The sequence below is a fragment of the Dermochelys coriacea genome, chromosome 1 (assembly GCF_009764565.3).
Source record: "Dermochelys coriacea isolate rDerCor1 chromosome 1, rDerCor1.pri.v4, whole genome shotgun sequence".
NCBI lineage: Eukaryota > Metazoa > Chordata > Testudines > Dermochelyidae > Dermochelys > Dermochelys coriacea.
In genome coordinates this window covers 352,130,750-352,149,017 of record NC_050068.2, presented here as the reverse complement: position 1 = coordinate 352,149,017, position 18,268 = coordinate 352,130,750, and the positions used below count along the sequence as shown (strand labels likewise).

Genomic DNA, 18,268 nt, shown 5'->3' with positions numbered 1-18,268 from the left:
CTGACCCGCTCAAGAGGGCCAACGTGACATGAGCTGCTATCCCTGTGGCCAGAGAGGCCACATACGGACCCAGTGCCCCAGGCTCAGGGACAGTCTGAGCAGACCTAACCTATCCAGGGTTAACTGGGTAGGGACCCAGTTGGATGAGGAGCAGATGGCCCAGGCAAGGGGGGCTGCCAGCTTACCACCTGCTCAGGAGGGGAGTACCCCAGGCCAGTTCTGCCAGAGGGCTGGAGACTCTGGACTCAGGGTTCTCAGGTTACAGGGTGGGCGCGGGGCTGTCCCTCCAGAGAGAGGGCCTTGTTCTCCTGGAGGTGGATGGGAGGAAGGTCAATGGATACTGGGATACAGGCGCAGAGGTGACGCTGGCCCGGCCCGAGGTGGTGGCCCCAGATTGGGTGGTGCCCAACACCTACCTGACCCTGACAGGGGTGGGTGGGACCCCATTCCAGGTGCCTGTGGCAAGGGTACACCTGAAATGGGGGCCCAAGGAGGGCCTCTAGGATGTGGGGGTTCACCACCATTTGCACACTGAGGTTTTGATGGGGGGGACCTAGAGGACTGGCCAAGCAATCCCCAGACCGCCCTGGTCGTGACCCGTAGCCAGAGCCGGCAAGGGGCACTGCGCCCCGACCTTGGGGAGGGTACCACACTGGAGGCACAGGACCCTACCCTGGTGGGGAGGGAACGCCGAGGGGCACAGCTCAGAGAGGCTGTGGCCTCAGACCCAGCCAATTAGCGGGAACCGGGCCCCATCCCTTCCCCAGCCACCGAGTTCCAGGCCGAGTTGCAGAAAGATCGCTCCTTGCAGAAGCTCCGGGACCTGGCCGACCTCAGTGTGGGACGGACCATGAGGAGAGGTTGCCAGGAGAGGCGCCTGTGGGAGGAGGGGTTCCTGTACCGAGAATGGGCTCCCCCAGGGGAAGTGGAGTCCTGTGGGGTCAGGAGGCAGCTGGTGGTACCCCAGAAGTATCGCCACAAGCTCCTGTACCTGGCCCATGACATCCCCCTCTCAGGGCACCAGGGAATCCGGTGCACCCGGCAGAGGCTGCTACAGAACTTTTACTGGCCTGGGGTCTTTACCACTGTCCGGCAGTATTGCCGATCCTGTGACCCCTGTCAGAGGGTGGGGAAGGCCCGGGACAAGGGGAAAGCGGCTTTGAGACCTTTGCCCATCATAGAGGAACCTTTCCAGAAGGTGGCCATGGACATAGTGGGGCCTCTCTGCAGGACGACCCGGTCGGAGAAGAAATACATTCTGGTGGTGGTAGATTTTGCCACCCGCTACCTCGAGGCAGAGCCCTGAGCTTCCATTGAAGCAGACACCGTGGCAGATGCGCTGCTGACCATTTTCATCCGAGTGGGTTTCCCCAAGGATGTCTTGACAGACCAAGCATCCAGCTTCATGTCAGCCCTGCTCTGGTGCTTGTGGGAGAAATGTGGGGTCTGGCACAACTGGGCCTCAGCATATATCACCCCCAGTCCAATGGGCTGGGAGAGGTTCAATGGGAAGCTAAAGATGATGCTGAAAACCTTTATGAACCAGCACCCGCAGGATTGGGACAAGTACTTACCTCACCTGCTGTTCGCGTACAGGGAGGTACCCCAGGAGTCTACCGGATTTTCGCCTTTCGAACTGTTATATGGAAGGAGGGTAAGGGGCCCCCTGGACCTGATGAGAGACGAATGGGAGGGGAAGGCCACTCCCGATGGAGAGTCAGTGGTGGAGTATGTCCTGATCTCCCAAGAGAGACTTGCTGAACTCATGGGCCTGGCCAGGGAGAATCTGGTCGGAGCCCAGAGGAAGCAGAAGGTCTGGTATGACCGCATGGCGCGGGCCCGCGTCTACGCCACCGGGGATCCGGTGATGGTTCTCATCTCTGTGAGAAAGAACAAACTACAGGCCGCCTGGGAAGGCCCTTTCAAGGTTGTCAAGCAGCTAAATGAGGTAAACTATGTGGTGGAGCTGTCGAACCGGGCGCACCACCGCCAGGTGTACCATGTGAATATGATAAAGCCATATTATGTCAGGCGGAATGTGGTGTTGGCCGTGTGTGGACATTGGGAGGAGCAGGGAGATGACCCTTTAGTAGATCTATTCCCTGGGACCAGAGCTGGTTCCCCCGTAGAAACAATTCCCCTCTCGGATCAGTTAACCCCTGCCCAGCAAGCTGAGGTCAGGGGGGTGCTGCATCCGTACCGACAGCTGTTTTCCAACCAGCCTGGACGCACTAATCTGACTGTCCACCGGGTGCAGACAGGATCGCACCCGCCGATAAGATGCCCCCCCTTCTGAGTTGCAAGGAAAATGGCTCGGGACCTGGAAAGAGAGGTCAGGGACATGCTGGCTTTGGGGGTGATCCAGCCATCGGGCCTCACTGGTGGTGCTGGTCCCCAAAAAGGATGGATCCATTCGGTTCTGTGTGGACTATCGGAAGCTCAATGCCATCACTGTAGCTGATGCCAACCCCATGCCCAGGCCTGATGAGCTTCTAGACCAATTGGGAGAAGCTCGGTACCTTACCACCATGGACCTTACAAAGGGCTACTGGCAAGTGCGGCTGGATGCAGATGCCCGGCTGAAATCGGCCTTTATCACCCCTCTGGGGCTCCGAGTTCCTGATCCTGCCTTTCGGCCTCAAGGGAGCATCGGCCACCTTCCAACGCCTGGTGGATCAGCTATTGAGGGGGATGGAGAGTTTTGCCGTGGCGTATATTGATGACATCTGTGTCTTTAGCCAGACCTGGGAGGACCACGTGTCCCAGGTTAGAGAAGTGCTGGACCGACTCCAGGAGGCTGGGTGAAGTATCTTACCTGGGCCATTGGGTGGGAAGCGGCCGCCTAAAGCCGGAACCAGCTAAGGTGGAGGTGATCAGAAACTGGCCCGCTCCCCACACCAAAAAGCAGGTCCAAGCCTTTATTGGGTTGGCAGGATACTACCGAAGGTTTGTGCCCCGCTTTAGTGCCATAGCCACCCCCATCACCGAGCTATGCAAGAAGGGGAAGCCAGACAAGGTGGTCTGGACCGAGCAGTGCCAGGAGGCTTTCTGGGTGCTGAAGGAGGTTCTGGCCAGTGGCCCAGTTCTGGCAAACCCAGACTTTGACAAGCCCTTTATGGTGTTCACCGACGCCTCAGACACGGGTCTGGGGGCGGTGTTAATGCAGGAGGATGAAAAGGGAGAGAGACACCCCATCATGTACCTGAGCAAGAAGTTGCTACCCCGGGAGCAACACTACGCGGCCATCGAGAAGGAGCGCCTGGCCATGGTGTGGGCCCTCAAGAAACTAGAGCCAGATCTCTTCAGGCGACGCTTCACCGTGTGCACCGACCACTCTCCCCGACCTGGCTGCACCGGATGAAAGGAGCCAACGCCAAACTCCTGAGGTGGAGCCTGCTCCTGCAGGACTATGACATGGACGTGGTCCATGTGAAGGGAAGTGCCAACATGATAGTGGATGCGTTGTCCCGGAGAGGGGGCCCTGAACTTCCCTAGGTCACTGGTCAGAGTGACCCTGCTCAGTTCAGTCTCGAAGGGGGGAGAGATGTGACGCAGCGGGGGGGGGGGGGGAGTGTTGACCTGGGAATGTGGCAGGGGAGTTTCACTGGGGATGGGAGACCTGAGAGCCTGTAACCTGAGCCGGGAGGGGGAGGTAACCTCTGCCCTGGGAATGTGGACAAAGGCTGCAGGAGGGAGCCTGCTGGGGGGGGTTAGTTTCAGTTTGGGGCTGGGTGGTGGAACGCAGGGAACCCCAGGGCTGGGGTCTGAGCTCCCTGCTCTCCCAGAAGGACTTGACTGAGGGGTCCTGGTTATATCCCCAAGCTCTGTTTCAGACTGTGTTCCTATTGTCCAATAAACCTTCTGTTTTACTGGCTGGCGGAGAATCCCAGTGAATCCCAGGAAGAGGGGTGCAGACCCCGGACTCCCCCACACTCTGTGACACCAGCCCCGCGCCAGCAGCCAGAGAGTGGGTCTGGCTGCCAGGAACAGGGCGTTGCTCGCTTCTCTGGAGGCAGTAGCCGGCTGCCTCCAGACGCAGCCCACCGTGTGGGAAAGAGCCCCTCCTGGGGCAGGAGGGGCAGGGGCTGGCCACTCTGGAGAGGGGAGCAAGTGAACGGGCTCTTCCAGAGAGACGGCACCAACTGACCAGGAGACTCGTCACACGCTGGACAGACCAACCGACACTGCACCTCCCATTCAGGCACCCACCTGGAAAGGGCTCCGCGGTCCATAGAGCCCCTGCCCCGGCCATTAACACACCCCCACCCCGCCCCAGCCATTCCCACTCCGCAAAGCCAGAACCCACCCCCCGGCCATTCCCACTGCCCCCACCGCAGCCATTCCCTCTCCGAGCCACCAGTCTGGGCCCCCCCCCATTCCCACTCAGAGCTGCCAGAGGCCCTCCCTCCCAGCCATTCCTGCACCCCACTTCCTAGCGACCTCGCTGCAGAGTTCCCCTGGGGATGAACAACCCCTCTTGGGGTGCAGTGGGGCTCTCACGCCATCTGCGGGTTCTTAGCTTCCAAATTTCCTTCCCTTCAGCCCATCCCTTCTGCGGCCACGCCCGATCCCTCCTCCAGGCCTTTGCACAGCCTGTCCTACTGCGGGCGAGGGGCTGCTCCCAAAGCCTCACCACTGGCCAGGGGGGAGCCCCACAGCACCCAGCTCCCTGCACTTCCCAGGCACTCAGATGCCAAGGCCAGACAGACAATAACGCTGCCTCCTCCCAGCTCAGAACAGAGCTCAGCGTCCCCACCCCATGTCTGTGTATTTCAGCCCAGCCAATCCTTCGGGGATGTCCCCGCCAGCAGACAATTAACTGGCTGGAAAACAGCAATCAGCCCTGTGACTCCAGAGGTGAGGAAGAGCCCAGCTGGTAACAAGGTGGATAATGAGCCAGTTAAAGACTAAAAGCAGCGTGGCCACTCTGGTCCCTCTGCTCCACACCCTGCAGTCTGTGAGCGGGGATGGGATCTCCTTTCCCAGGCCCCAGCCTTTCCCACGGGATCCAGCCACCCCCCGTGGGCACCCAGCTCCCACGCTTTTTAGAGCACCGATAAAAAAAAAAAAGGTGCCATGCAGGGAGCCATTTACCCTCCGCAGGCAGCTCGCAGCCCAGTGCAGCAAATCCCCGCAGTGACGTCTATCTCACTGTCTCATTAACAATAAAATACAGGCCAGCCATGGCTCAGCACGCCACGCGCGGGCTCTGCCGCAGGAAAGGCAGCCCTTTGCAGCGTGGCTGGTGCCCACCACAGCCCAAGGGAAAGGAACGGAAAACACCAGGTCCTTCTCTCTGCCCACTCCTACACAACTTTCTCCCCCAACTCTGCTCCGCTCTCGAGCCTTCGAGCTGCCAGCCTCAAGCAGGGAAAAGCTCCTACTTTAGGGCTCCCACGTCCACCCATCCCGCTGTCTGTCGGTTTCATCCCTGGCAGGCCCCGTCACAAACCAGCGTGTGAACTCTCGGGGGCAGCAGTTTGTACAGCCCGGGTGGAGGGGGGCCGGGGTGCTGCGGGAATACCAGGCATTCAGGACAAAGGCCTGAATTCTGCGTCCCATTCAGTGCAGCGCTGGTCTAGGGGGAGCGGGCTTTGGAGTGGGACCAAGGGCAAAGGGACAGACAGACGTTTCCTCCATCTGCAGGTCAGTCACCGAGGGCCATGCCCTTGCCACCGGACACAGCTTTGCTACCTGGCGCAGTAAAGTCCTCAGCTCATCGGCTCTGTGCACAGGGCCAAGGGCTGGCAGGGAATGAAGCTGGGGCCCTGCCCCGCATGTTTGCAGGGCTTAGCAACCAGCTCCCTCCCATACACCCATGCTGCTAGTGACGGCTTTCCTGGGATGCCCATCACCCTTGCGCGTAGGCTGCAGGAAACTCATTTGGCCCTGGTAGGAAGTTTTATGGAATCCACTTTCCCTGCAAAGCTCCAATGCCAGCTTCTAAGAGTGCAAACGCTGCAGGGATCTTCACCCCCGGCACTCGCTGGGCACGGGCAGGGGCAGGGGCCTGCTCCACGGGTCTGAAGCACGTGACATCACCAGGGGAGGGGGCTGAGCTGGACACTTTCCTTTGCTAGCAGGGTTTCGGGAGCTTTTACAGAGCACAGACCAGACCTAAAATCGAGAGGGGCTCTACTTCTTCTCCCCTCCCCCATTGCCCATCACTTGCCCTCCTCCCCACAGCACCTGGTGTCTAGCATCCCTGGGCCAGCTACAGCTGGGCCCAGGGGCACATCCCCGGGAGAGCAGCTCTGCTCTAGCCCGATGGGAGTGAGGCATATGTTCCACATCCCTCCCACCTGCCCCGGGCTTCCCTGCCCCTTCCCCTACCACCTGTGGACCTGGCCTAGCAACCTGGTCCCCAGCCCCCATCTGGCCTGGCTCACTCCCCCTTTCTCCCCAGCTGGCTGCCAGCTCCCTGTCCTCCCCTTCTCCTCCAGGGCAGGCTCAGTAACCTCCTGCCCCAGCTCCCTGCGTATCCTGCCGCGGACCCAGCACCAAGCGACCCGGCGGTTCTCCGCAGGCCCCCACCCGGCACCACCGGGGGAACCACTGCTCTGTGTGAACTTCTAAAAATGGAGACGCACTGGCTGGCCCACCAAACCTGGTAAACAGGAGCCGGGCAGAGAGCCAGATCCCAGTGACACCCCTTTCATGCAGTATCTCAAACCCACAACAGGTCGCTGCCCGCAGGAGCGTACAGAGCAGCGACAGCCCAATGCCGACTCCAGCTCCCCAGCATGGTCACAACGGCGCCTGGCAGATCGAGAGGGCGCTGATCTAGGCGGAGACAGTACAAGGGTTTCCGCTATCCCTCCTGTGATCTGAGAGATAATGTCAAATCAGTTTCCAAGCAGGACTTTGCTGTATGAAATGCAGGGACGCCTGCCCCTCCCCCCAGACTCCCCGCGCTCGCTCCCAACCAGCCAGCGTGAGGGCGAGTGGCATGTACGGGGATGGCAGGTGTGCCAGGGAGAAGACAGCCGCACTATGTTGCTCTCCAACAGGATACAATGCAAAGTCATGTTTTGCTCAGTGATTTGAAACCTAGAAACCCCCAGTGGTTGGGAATGTGGCGCCCTCAGGAATCGGGCGCTCAGCACGTGTTAGTGATCTCCATGCAGAGCACCGGCATCCTCCTCCGAATCCACCCGCCAGCAAGGAGTCAAATCCTCCGCTCACCCTCTCCAGCACGGCTACCACAGCAGCAGGTCAGAGCCAAGACAACTCAACAACCACAGAGTGGAGAAGAGCCCACAACGGGCCAAGGAGATCAGCGAGCCCCATCTAGACTAGCCTGTCTACATGCTTACGCCACGCTCACCACCCGGGCACAGTCCGGCCCTGCACTAGCCAACGGGCAGTAGCAGAGAGCCTGCGGCTGTGCGCCGAGCGACCACTGTTCCCTCCCCCGCTGCCCGCGGAAGGAGTGGGCGCAGCGTAGGCTCTGCTTTGCCGTTAGCCGGGCCAGGTCAAAGTCAGCACCTTGTGCTGCAAGAGGGGTTACTGGGGGGAACTGAACCACTTCCCACTGGAAAACGTGGATTCTACGACCAGACCAGTCTGGCAGGAAGCCGTGCTCCAGCCGAAACGAAAGGCGGCGTTCCGAGCTCAGCGAGGGGCCAGAAGCCAGCTTGCAGCATTTCCGCCCATGGGAAGCTGCGAGTTTCTGTCCCAATTCAAGATGAGAGGACGTTTCCCAATAAGGGGATTTCCCACAGACAGGAATCCCCCAATGCAATCAGCTCCGGGGGCAGATCTGGGATGATCCTTGGGGGGGATTCCAGCATCCACTGCAGGGACGGGGCTCAAACCCTGCACACACCCTTAGCGGCAGGGAGCGAGCTTGCGAAACCCCAGTGCCTCTCCCCCTCCTTGCTCCGCCAAGTGCTACAAGCTGCCTCTTGCTGGGAAGCCCTCAGCCACCCTCGGAGAACGCTGCTGGGAGCCAGCGCTGGGTTCCTGGTATACGTCTCTTCCCGTTCTCCACTGTCTGGCCAGGCTGCTGGCTCCCGGCAAGGCTAAGGCCACCGGACCTGCGGCGGCAGAAGGGCACGGGAGGGTTTATGGAGCTCTCAGCAGGCCCACACCGAACTCTTCACTCCCCACAGGATTCGGATTAAGCAACTTTCCCTCCGGCATTTTCCAGCATTTAATTCCTTAAAGGCATCTCAAGTTCTTGTCCCCAGGATGCTGCCCCCCCGCGGTGCCTGCGGTACAGAGTTTCAAGGGAACCGCTGTCGTGGGAGCTCCGGCATCATAAAAGAGGCTTTCAAGGGTATCAGGAATCAAGTGGCGCGCAGCCATTAAGTGGAGAGTTACGCCTCCCTATTAGAGCAAGGAAAATGTATCTGAGGCAGAGAATTACACCTTGACGGGGGGACATCGTGCCCACGGACTAAATGAATTGTTCTTTTTAGCCTGGCTATCAAACCCAAGCTGAACGCAGCACAAGACAGGGAGACAGGCCAGGCCACGGCACACTCCCAGAGCCTGGAGCAGAAAAGGCTTTTCAGGGGCTGCCTGCACCAGTGCCCTGGCTGGGCTCCAGCAGTGGGAGCTGGGGTGGGGAGCCCATGATGTGGGGGACTAGCTGGCTCAGATGGGATCGCTGGCTTCAGGATGGTCCCACCCCATCCAAGATCCCCATAGATCATCAGTCCCATAAGTGCCAAGGCCCGGAGCAATGGAGTTACTTATGTCTATCTTGGTCAGGGGCTGGTCTGTGCAGTGCCTGGCACAGCATAGACCCCAATCTCGGTGTGTGTCTGCAGGGGGAGGGGGCGGCTGTGAAATGCCTGGCACAGCATGGACCCCAATCTCAGTGGGGGGGTGGGGTGTCTGTGTAGCACCTGGCACAGCAGTAACCCCAGTCTTGGGGGGAGGGGGAGATCAGCCAGCACCAGGCCCCAGTCTCAGTCAGGACACCTGGGCACTCTTGTAACACATACGGGACAGTGCTGTGCGGCGTGGATGGGGACCCCAGCAAAGCAACATATTTCAGCACTGATTCTGCTCCCATTTCTCCTTGGAAGAACGCAGCTCCCTTTTAGCCCAGAGAAACCAGCAGCCTCCTGCTCCATTCACAAACCTTTGACATGCCAGCCAAAGCCTCTAATTAAAACCATAATCATAAAGCAGAAACGTGGGTTGCACAGTGAGTGCTAATGGAACAACACACTCCGGAGAAGGCCGGTTTGCTCGATCTCAGGTCCCATCAGGGCTCTGCAAAGCCATTACCCACATGGTCCCAGAGCAAGCTCATCGATTGCCCTGTTATCGGCCCGGGAGCATGGGGACAGGGCCGGCCCAGTCCATCGGCCCAGGGAGTGGGGAGGGAAGGCTGGCCCGCTGGCTGGGGATGGCACTGTGACGCAGCACGGAGGGGGGAGTGTTGACCTGGGAATGTGGCAGGAGAGTTTCCCTGGGGATGAGCAGCTGCGTTAGGCTGTATTCGCAAAAAGAAAAGGAGGACTTGTGGCACCTTAGAGACTAACAAATTTATTTGAGCATAAGCTTTGCATCCGATGAAGTGAGCTGTAGCTCATGAAAGCTTATACTCAAATTTGTTAGTCTCTAAGGTGCCACAAGTCCTCCTTTTCTTTTCACTGGGGATGGGAGACCTGAGAGCCTGTAACCTGAGCGGGGGGGGGGGGGGAAGGCAAGTTAAAACCTGTGCCCTGGGAATGTGGACAAAGGCTGCAGGAGGGAGCCTGCTGGGGGGGGGGGGGGGAGGTTAGTTTCAGTTTGGGGCTGGGTGGTGGAACGCAGTGAACTCCAGGGCTGGGGTCTAAGCTCCCTGCCCCCCAGAAGGACTAGATTAAGGGGTCCTGGTTGTACCCAAGCTCTGTTTTAGACTGTGTTCCTGTCGTCCAATAAACCTTCCGTTTTACCGGCTGGCTGAGAGTCACAGTGAATCCCAGGAAGAGGGGTGCAGGGCTCGAACTCCCCCACACTCCTTGACAGTAACAGAATATTTTATGATAAATGGCCTAGAGCTGCCAGATCTCTTTCACCCGCCATCTGAATCAATAAAGGGAAACGGTGAATTGCTATCGATCTTCCCGACTCCTCTCAGCATCGCTGTACAAGTTACGGGAACACTGGGCCAGAGAGAAAGAGCAGGGCCCTGCCACAGGCACCGTCTCCCCAGGACTGCTGCTCCTCAGCTCCATGTGCGTGCCAAGCACGGACACTGAATGTACATGTCGCTGGGCACAAGCCAATCGAGGACGCCTTTCCTGTGAAGCTTCAGAAAGAGTCCGGAGGTCAGACATGTGAAAGGGGGAGAGTCGTGGCAGAGAAGGCAGGCATGCTCCGGCACCGGCTGACAGAGAAGGGCCGGGGGCGGCGTCTGGCAACAGCACTAGCACTGAAATGCCAGGTACGGCAGGGCCTGCCTGGCTCCTGCAGACAAAAATTTGACCCACAGGAAGCCCTCTCAGGCGGGCGAGCCCAGGCACGTGCCTTGCAGAGGCTGGGGAGCATCTCTGGCCATGGGCCGGAGAGTTTGACCCGGAGTGCTGTGCACAGCCCACGCAGGCCCTGCCGACGCTGACCCATGTGGGCTGTGGCTGCATCGCCGACGCCTTCGTGCTCCGAAACAAAAGCTATACTGGGATTGCCGCGAGAGCCGGGACCGGTGCTGCGAGGCGCTGACTGACTCTGGAGCAGCCCGGCACCCGGCAATCTGAGCCGGATTCTGCCAGTGCCCAGACAGACACACCTGCTCTACGGGCGGGCGAGCGAGGGAACCGCCGGAGCAGAACCCTGCCTTAGCACACACGTGGCAGAACCTCTGTGTCCTGGTTTTAAACCCAGACAGGGTGGAGGAAGGAACAGGGTAGCCGAGGCCAGGAATCAACAGGAGTTTGCCTCTGCTCCTGGCAGAGCTGTGCCCAGGGCGCCTGGAGCTGGAATAGCAGCAGGGTTGCGGGTCAGGACTGAGGAGCATTCCCGGGGAGTCCAACACTGAATTGCAGGGAGGCGCGGGCTGAGGTGCGTGGCTTGCACAGCCCCGGTGCTCTATGCCCGGCTGCGCCCTGAGCTCTCCAGGGCTCCGGGTTGACACTGCTGACCAGAGCGCTCAACTCCATCGAGGAGCCCACGCAAGACAGGGGCCCTGGCGCGCTGCAGACTGACGTGCCAACAGGGCCAGAGGGCACCGGCACACCCGTACCAAGTCCCCAACAGGATACCATGGGGACTAAGGCCAGCAGGGAGAGGATGGAGCCCCCTGCTACCCGAGGCGACACCTGCACTGCAGCTGGGAGCAGCAATTCCCAGCCCGAGCCGCCATCCGGGAAGCTTCCTGCTACCCGTCCACACCAGCGCTTCAGGCCAGGAACTCCCCTTATGCAGCACCTGGCAACCCTCAGAACGCCCCCTGCAGAGACGCTTGCTCAAAGCCATGCCCGCCCCGCCCCCCACGCAGCCCGACCAACGACGCCATCATCCCCACTGCTAAACCGGGCTGCGCCCAGGACACCCACAGGACTGCAGACACCTCCCTTGCCCCCCACGCAATCCCCACCCGTGGCTATGTGAGAGCTCCCCCTCCACGGCTTTCCTCTTGCTCCTCACGGCAAAACCCAAAACCCTTTGGGAGTCCTCTGCCAACAGGGGCTGGATCCGGGCCTTGGGGAGCCCCCACAGCCACTCCCCCCACCTCGACCTATGGCACTGCCAGAGTCCCCAGGGGGCCGGTCCTCAGCCACGGCGCGCACCGGGCAGGACTCGCTGCAGCGTGCCACTGACAAATGGCCCACCAAGCTGTACAAGTCATGCATGGCCATTTCCATAGCCCAGATCCCCTCTGGCCCCGTTCTGGGGCCCAGACGATCCTCACTCGGCTGGATGGGAGCTCCTGCCGGGTAACATAGTCCAGTGGACAGGGCACCCAAATGGAGTCAGGGCTCTGGGGTTCTGTCCCCAGCTCTGCCACTGACTGGCTGGGTGACCTTGGGCAAGTCTCTTCCCCTCCCTGTGCCTCTCTCTCTCCCCTCCCCACATTGTCCATGCAGGGCCTGTCTCGCTGTGTCTGTGCAGCACCCGGGGGCTCTGATCTCAGCTGGGGTCTGTCCGTGCTACCGTAATACAAAATAATCATAAGGCAGGCCCCTAGCTTCCGGGGGTTTGCTGCGAAGTTCCCAGCTAGCCTGTGGGTGCGACAAAATAATAAATCAGCTCTGCCACAGGCCAGATGGCAGATTACACCTTGCAGAGGTCACCAAGGGAGCACTGTCATTAACACGGCTGAATCATTTCCATGGTATTCAGACCCCGAGAGCTGGCTGGAAAATTGACCTCTCCAGCTGGAATTCCCCAAGCCCGGTCTCTGCCTGAAAGTGCAGTGCTAAGTACACACGCCCATGAGAGCATGCTCTCTACACCCACACTTTCTCCACTGTAAATCTGGTACTTTTCCATTTAGAAGGAGGGGTGGGAACCCAGAGAGACAAAAGATTCCCGCCTTGTGCCAGAGCTATAAAAAGGGGGTGGAGCAGGACAAAGGGAGTCCCATTCATGAGAAAACCCCGGCTTCCCACCTGAGATGTCTGCTGGAACTAACAAGAACTGTGCCGGGGAAAGGATTGGGCCCGGACTAGGAAGGAGTCTAGTCTGTGAAAGAAGTTTATAGGAACATCTCTGAGGGTGAGATATTACCTGTATTCAGTTTCTTAATCTATTAGGCTTAGACTTGCGTGTTTTGTTTTATTTTGCTTTGTGATTTGCTTTGTTCTGTCTGTTATTACTTGAAACTATTTAAATCCTACCTTTTATACTTAATAAAATCATTTTTGTTTATTAATTAACCCAGAGTAAGTGATTAATACCCAGGGGGGCAAAGAGTTGTGCATCTCTCTCTATCAGCGATATAGAGGGCGGACAATTTATGAGTCTACCCTGTATAAGCTTTATACAGAGTAAGACGGATTTATTGGGGGTTTGGATCCCATCGAGAGCTGGGTGTCTGGGTGCTGGAGATAGGTGACCTGCTGAGCTGTTTTCAGTTAAGTCTGCAGCTTTGGGAGTGTGGATCATACCCTGGGGCTGGCCTGCAGCAGGCTAGTGTGTCTGGCTCAACAAGGCAGGGTTCTGGAGTCCCAAGCTGGCAGGGAAAGCAGGCTCAGAGTTAATTTCAGCAAATCAGGTGACAGTCCCAAGGGGGTCTCTGTGACCGAACCCATCACACCCTCCATCCTGGCTGGCCCTACTCAGTCTCCATGCCCACATCTTGGCCAAGACCGCACAGGCTGATGGGCCGCACCCCCTCGGGGCAGGGCTGATGCCTGTGAGCAGAGAAAGCTTTTGCCCCCACTGCCCGACTAAGGAGACCGCTGGGTCTCCAGGGCTCTGAACCTCCCGCTAAATCCACCTCCTCCAATAACTAACCAAAGGAAAGAGCCCTGCTCCCGCTCGGGCCCCGGAGGACTCCAGCGTTTAGCAAAAGAGTTTAAAGTTGCTGACCTGGCATGGGTTGAAGTGTTGAGATGATTATGAGAAAACCTTTAACTGTGCCCTAGGTATTTGGGGGGAAGCTGCAGAGCTGTAAGCTGCTAGAGGATTAAGTCCTGACGAGCCTGGCCAAGCGGTGTCGGTGCTGCGCTGGCGCTAGCCTCCAAGGAGGACATGTTAAATACGCACTAGATCCATCCTCCGGCCAATCTAAAAATACAGCCCTGACCCCGTTCTACAATTACCGTTTGACATGGGCAGCTGGCAGGCGAGCAGCCCAGAAATCCATCTCCAGCAGCAGCCAGGGACCGGCGGGTGCATTTCCATACCTGAGATTGCTGCAGCACTTCAGAGGTAGGGGCCTGGCCCTGCTCAGCAAGACAGAGGCTCTGCACTTTAATTAATGACTCACTTAGAACACCGTGGCAGGAGGGAAGACTGGCAGCAGGACCAGCAACACCTCGGCATAGGCCATTACCCATTCAGCTAACGGTGCAGCTCTCTTAGCTGACAGCAGTAGTAGGCTGTTTTCTTGCATTGACTGATGATGGGTTTGTGGCAGGGTGCTAGCAGGGGAGAACAGTGTTATCATTACACAGCTCACGACTGGCTGGAAAGAGGGCAGCCCTCACAGCAGCAACCACGACAACTCAGGGTAAGAGTGATGGGACCACATGTTGCCTCCACGGCTTGCAAGAGGGAGCCTGGTCGAGGGGGCTGATTTGGGGCAGAGACAAACCGGCCTGGAGTTGCTAGCCCTTCTCCACACATGGGCCAGCGTGGAAAGCCAGCCACTCCGGGATGCACCCAGCCCTGGTGCAATGGAGCACTCCAGCCCAGCTGTCCAAGCGAGCACCAACCCCGCTCAGCACACTCAGCAAGCAGCCCGCATCTCCCGCCTCCCCAAGTTATTTAAACAGACAAGTTCATTATCCCCTCTGACAATTTGTGGGGCGGCCTCAGTGCCGCCAGCGCACAGGGCTTAATTAGAGGCTCTCGCCATCTGGAGACGCATTCCAGGCAGAGCATACAGCCGCTTAATTAACAGCGCCTGACCCAGAGAGCACCAGCCTACCCACGGGAGCGCCAGCTGGGCTCCGCTGAGCACAGGACGCGCCCTGACGGGCCTGGCGTTAAGGCGGAGGCAGGCTGCGGGGAGGCCGCGCTTTGCTGGGGAAGGGGTGATAGTGAAATGCAAACAAGGGGAGACGGCGCCTCAGAGGTACTGGAGCAGCCCCAGCCTCGCCACAAGACCTGTGGGTGCAGATTGCCACCTCTCCGGGCGAGTCGAAGCACATGCTGCCCAGCTGGCACCGCGCTACCGAGAACGTGCTGCTGCTGCGTGCCCAGGATCAGAGCCCCCCTCTCAGACACAGGCCAGCTCCCCGCCACGCTGGGGCCCTCGGCTCCCAGATACAAGGCAGCCATGCTACGAGCCCAGAAGGGACCTGCATTGGGGCTAGTTTTGCCCTCCCGTCACACTGCCTCCTCTCCCGATGCAGCAGGGGAAACGCACTGGGAACATCCAAAGAATTAGATCTGGCAGGTTTCGGACAGCTGCAAGAACAGAGTCAGCAATGGAGCCTTCTGCTACACCCCCCACGTTGCCTTGCCGGTGGGGAGCAGCCCCGCAATCTCAGGCAACTCGCAGGAGAGGGGTCCCTCCCACCTGCAGCGAGAGCGGAGTTCCCCACACTGGCCCCTGGCTGATTCCTAGAGAGAAGCTGACACACCAGGGAGGTCTCATCTTATTTGCTCAGACGCACTAGGAGATCCCAGGGCAAACCCAGCCCCACACGGGGCAGCCAGATGTTCGTCCTTTACAACCAGCTCCTTCCACCCGACCCCTCCTTGCCAGAGAACCACCCACCCTGGGCCATGGAGTCCTGCAGAGGCAGCGCCACACACAGAGGGGAACAGTTTCTGGCATTGAAAACACCATGGCAATTCCCAAAATCTGCTGGCCTCTCAGCCTGCCGCTCCCTGCAGCTGGGGTTTGCTAGCCAAACGGCATCGCAGCTCTGGCTCTCATCACACGACAAGCCATGGGCATTGGGCCAGGGAAGGGGTGCAACAGGACACAGCCGAGCAGGGTGCTCAGGCAGGCCCGGGCACGGCTGTTTCACTGGACTGGGAATGTAACCCGGCCTCCTTCCTGTGGGGATGTGGGATGAGGAATCCTGCTCTGTCATGCTCCTGGGTCTATTTCTCTGGCTTCTCTCCCCAGGTCCCTCCTGCTGCTCCCCTCCCCAGCAGCATCCACTGAGCATCAGGAACAGACAGTGGGGCCAAAAGTGGGCACAAAGGGGAGCCTGGGAGGGAAGGACCCCTCCACAAACCCAGTCCCCAAATGCGGCTGTCAGCGGGGGCAGCGTGTGCTGGGCGTCTGGGAGAAACCGGGCACGTGGGCTCCAGAGTCTCAGCCGGCTGCAGCCCAGGGGCCAGATGGCCCAGAGGCTTCTGCTCCATCTCTTCCCCTCGCTCCGTTCCTGGGGGAAAAGGGGAGGCGGGGCTCTGCTGAGCCCTGACTGACAACTCACCCGCATGCCCATCGCCCCTCTCCCCTCATGCAGGCAGATCATCCCCCAGCATCTTCACTACCCTATTTCATGCGCCATCACGCCTCGCAACCTACCAGCGGACGCTCCATTCATCAAACCAACGGACGCTCAGCTGGCCAGCCATAGCCAGCCCGGGGGGATGTCACTGCTCCTACGGGAGAGCCAGGTGGCATGGGGGGCACAGCCTGTGATTGACATCAGCCCACCCCCGCATCTGGGTCTAGTGGCCCAGGGGAGGGCAGGCAGTGAGCCAGCGATTCCTGGGAACGCTACTGGACAAGTCCCACCTCTCCCCCTGCCAACGCAGCAGCCCAGTGTACGCTGGTGCTGGAGCTTGCTTTTCAGCCTCAAAGTGCCCAGCCGGACCGTGAAGCAGCCCTCGACTCTGCGTGGGAGAGTCCCAAGGGCCTGCCCCCGAAGCTCAGCCCCTCGGCTTCAGTGCACAGGGCCTGTAGTGCGAGGAGGAGCCAGTGACGTGCCAGCTCACGGCACCCAGGGGAAGCCCCAGCGCCAAACAGAACTGGCTGCTCCTGAAACCAATGTAACCATGGAAAACCCAGGACCACAGCGAACACCCCTGACCCATCCAGGCCAACGGGGCTGGGAATCCCTCTTTTCAAGAGCTGAGCTGAAAGGCAAACTTGCAATGCCCCAAAGAGACAGCACCCTGATCTCAGCTGGGGCCACTGGGCACCACCCTACTCGAGATCGGGCTGTAGCAGTGCCATCGGGCAAGGCACCAGGCACACCCTGGCTGGAAGCCTGCGTGCAGCTCTGGTCACCCATGTTCGAGAATGATGCAGAGAAGGACGACCTGGGGGATCAGGGCAATGGACGGCCTGGCTGAGCTTGGCTTGGGGAGCCTGGATTGCTCTATAAATACTATGTGGGAGCCACCAGGGAGGGAGAAGAGCTGGTGAAGATAAAGGACAGTACTGGCACAAGAGCCAATGGGCATAAACCTGCAGAAAAGGACCTGGGGTTACAGTGGACGAGAAGCTGGATATGAGTCAACAGTGTGTCCTTGTTGCCAAGAAGGCTAACGACATTTTGGGCTGTAGAAGTAGGGGCATTGCCAGCAGATCGAGGGACATGATCGTTCCCCTCTATTCGACATTGGGGAGGCCTCATCTGGAGTACTGTGTCCAGTTTTGGGACCCACACTACAAGAAGGATTTGGAAAAATCAGAAAGCGTCCAGCGGAGGGCAACAAAAATGATTAGGGGACTGGAGCACATGACTTATGAGGAGAGGCTGAGGGAACTGGGATTGTTTAGTCTGCAGAAGAGAAGAATGAGGGGGGATTTGATAGCTGCTTTCAGCTACCTGAAAGGGGGTTCCAAAGAGGATAGATCTAGACTGTTCCCAGTGGTAGCAGATGACAGCATAAGCAGTAATGGTCTCAAGTTGCAGTGGGGGAGGTTTAGGTTGCATGTTAGAAAACACTATTTCACTAGGAGGGTGGTGAAGCACTGGAATGGGTTACCTAGGGAGGTGGTGGAATCTCCTTCTTTTTAAGGTCAGGCTTGACAAAGCCCTGGCTGGGATGATTTAGTTGGGGATTGAGCAAGGGATTGGACTAGATACCTCCTGAGGTTCCTTCCAACCTGGATATTCTAGGAATCCCTGATAAACCAGCCAGGAGTAAACTTGGGCTGGAATGAGAAGCAGGTTTCTAACCCCCAGAGGACAGGCTCTGGCCCAGCCCCCGCCAGGAGGAGTGGGGCTAAGGACCCAGCTAGGTTTAAAACCGAGCTTGTTAAAGTTATGAATGGGACTCTAGACCCGGGGCTGCTTGCACTAGAAGCAGATGGGATTCACTGACCCAGGAGGTCCCTTCCAGTCCTATACACGTAATAAATAATTCAGGGCCACAAACTGGCTCCAGTCTCCAGAGCTCGTCAGAATTCAGTAGCCACAAATCTTCCCCCACACAGGCAGGCATACAGAAGGCGCCGGGTTTCTCCACCCAGCCTGGAAACGTGCATTTCAGATGAAGGAGACAGTGCTGAGAACCCTGCTCGAGTCTTCCTGCTTCTCCATGCCCAGCTCACAATGCCGCTGACAGATGCCTCCTGAGAACCCAGCATTGCAGCCCCCGGGAGCGAGGGGAGTGACTGGTGAGCCCAGATGAAAAAGGAGAGGCAGCAAATTACTAATAACCCAGGGTTTAGTTTTATGCAACCAACCTGCAGCTGGTTGACTGTCAAAGGAATTTCACGTGCCCTGACCTTTCGCCAGTCTTG

The 18,268-nt window shown here is 58.7% G+C and overlaps 1 protein-coding gene across 3 annotated transcripts in view; it reads right to left on the bottom strand.

Annotated features, from left to right (window-relative positions):
• SND1 (staphylococcal nuclease and tudor domain containing 1) overlaps positions 1 to 18,268 on the bottom strand; it is a 504,867-nt gene that overhangs the window by 109,123 nt on the left and 377,476 nt on the right. The window lies entirely within an intron of this gene.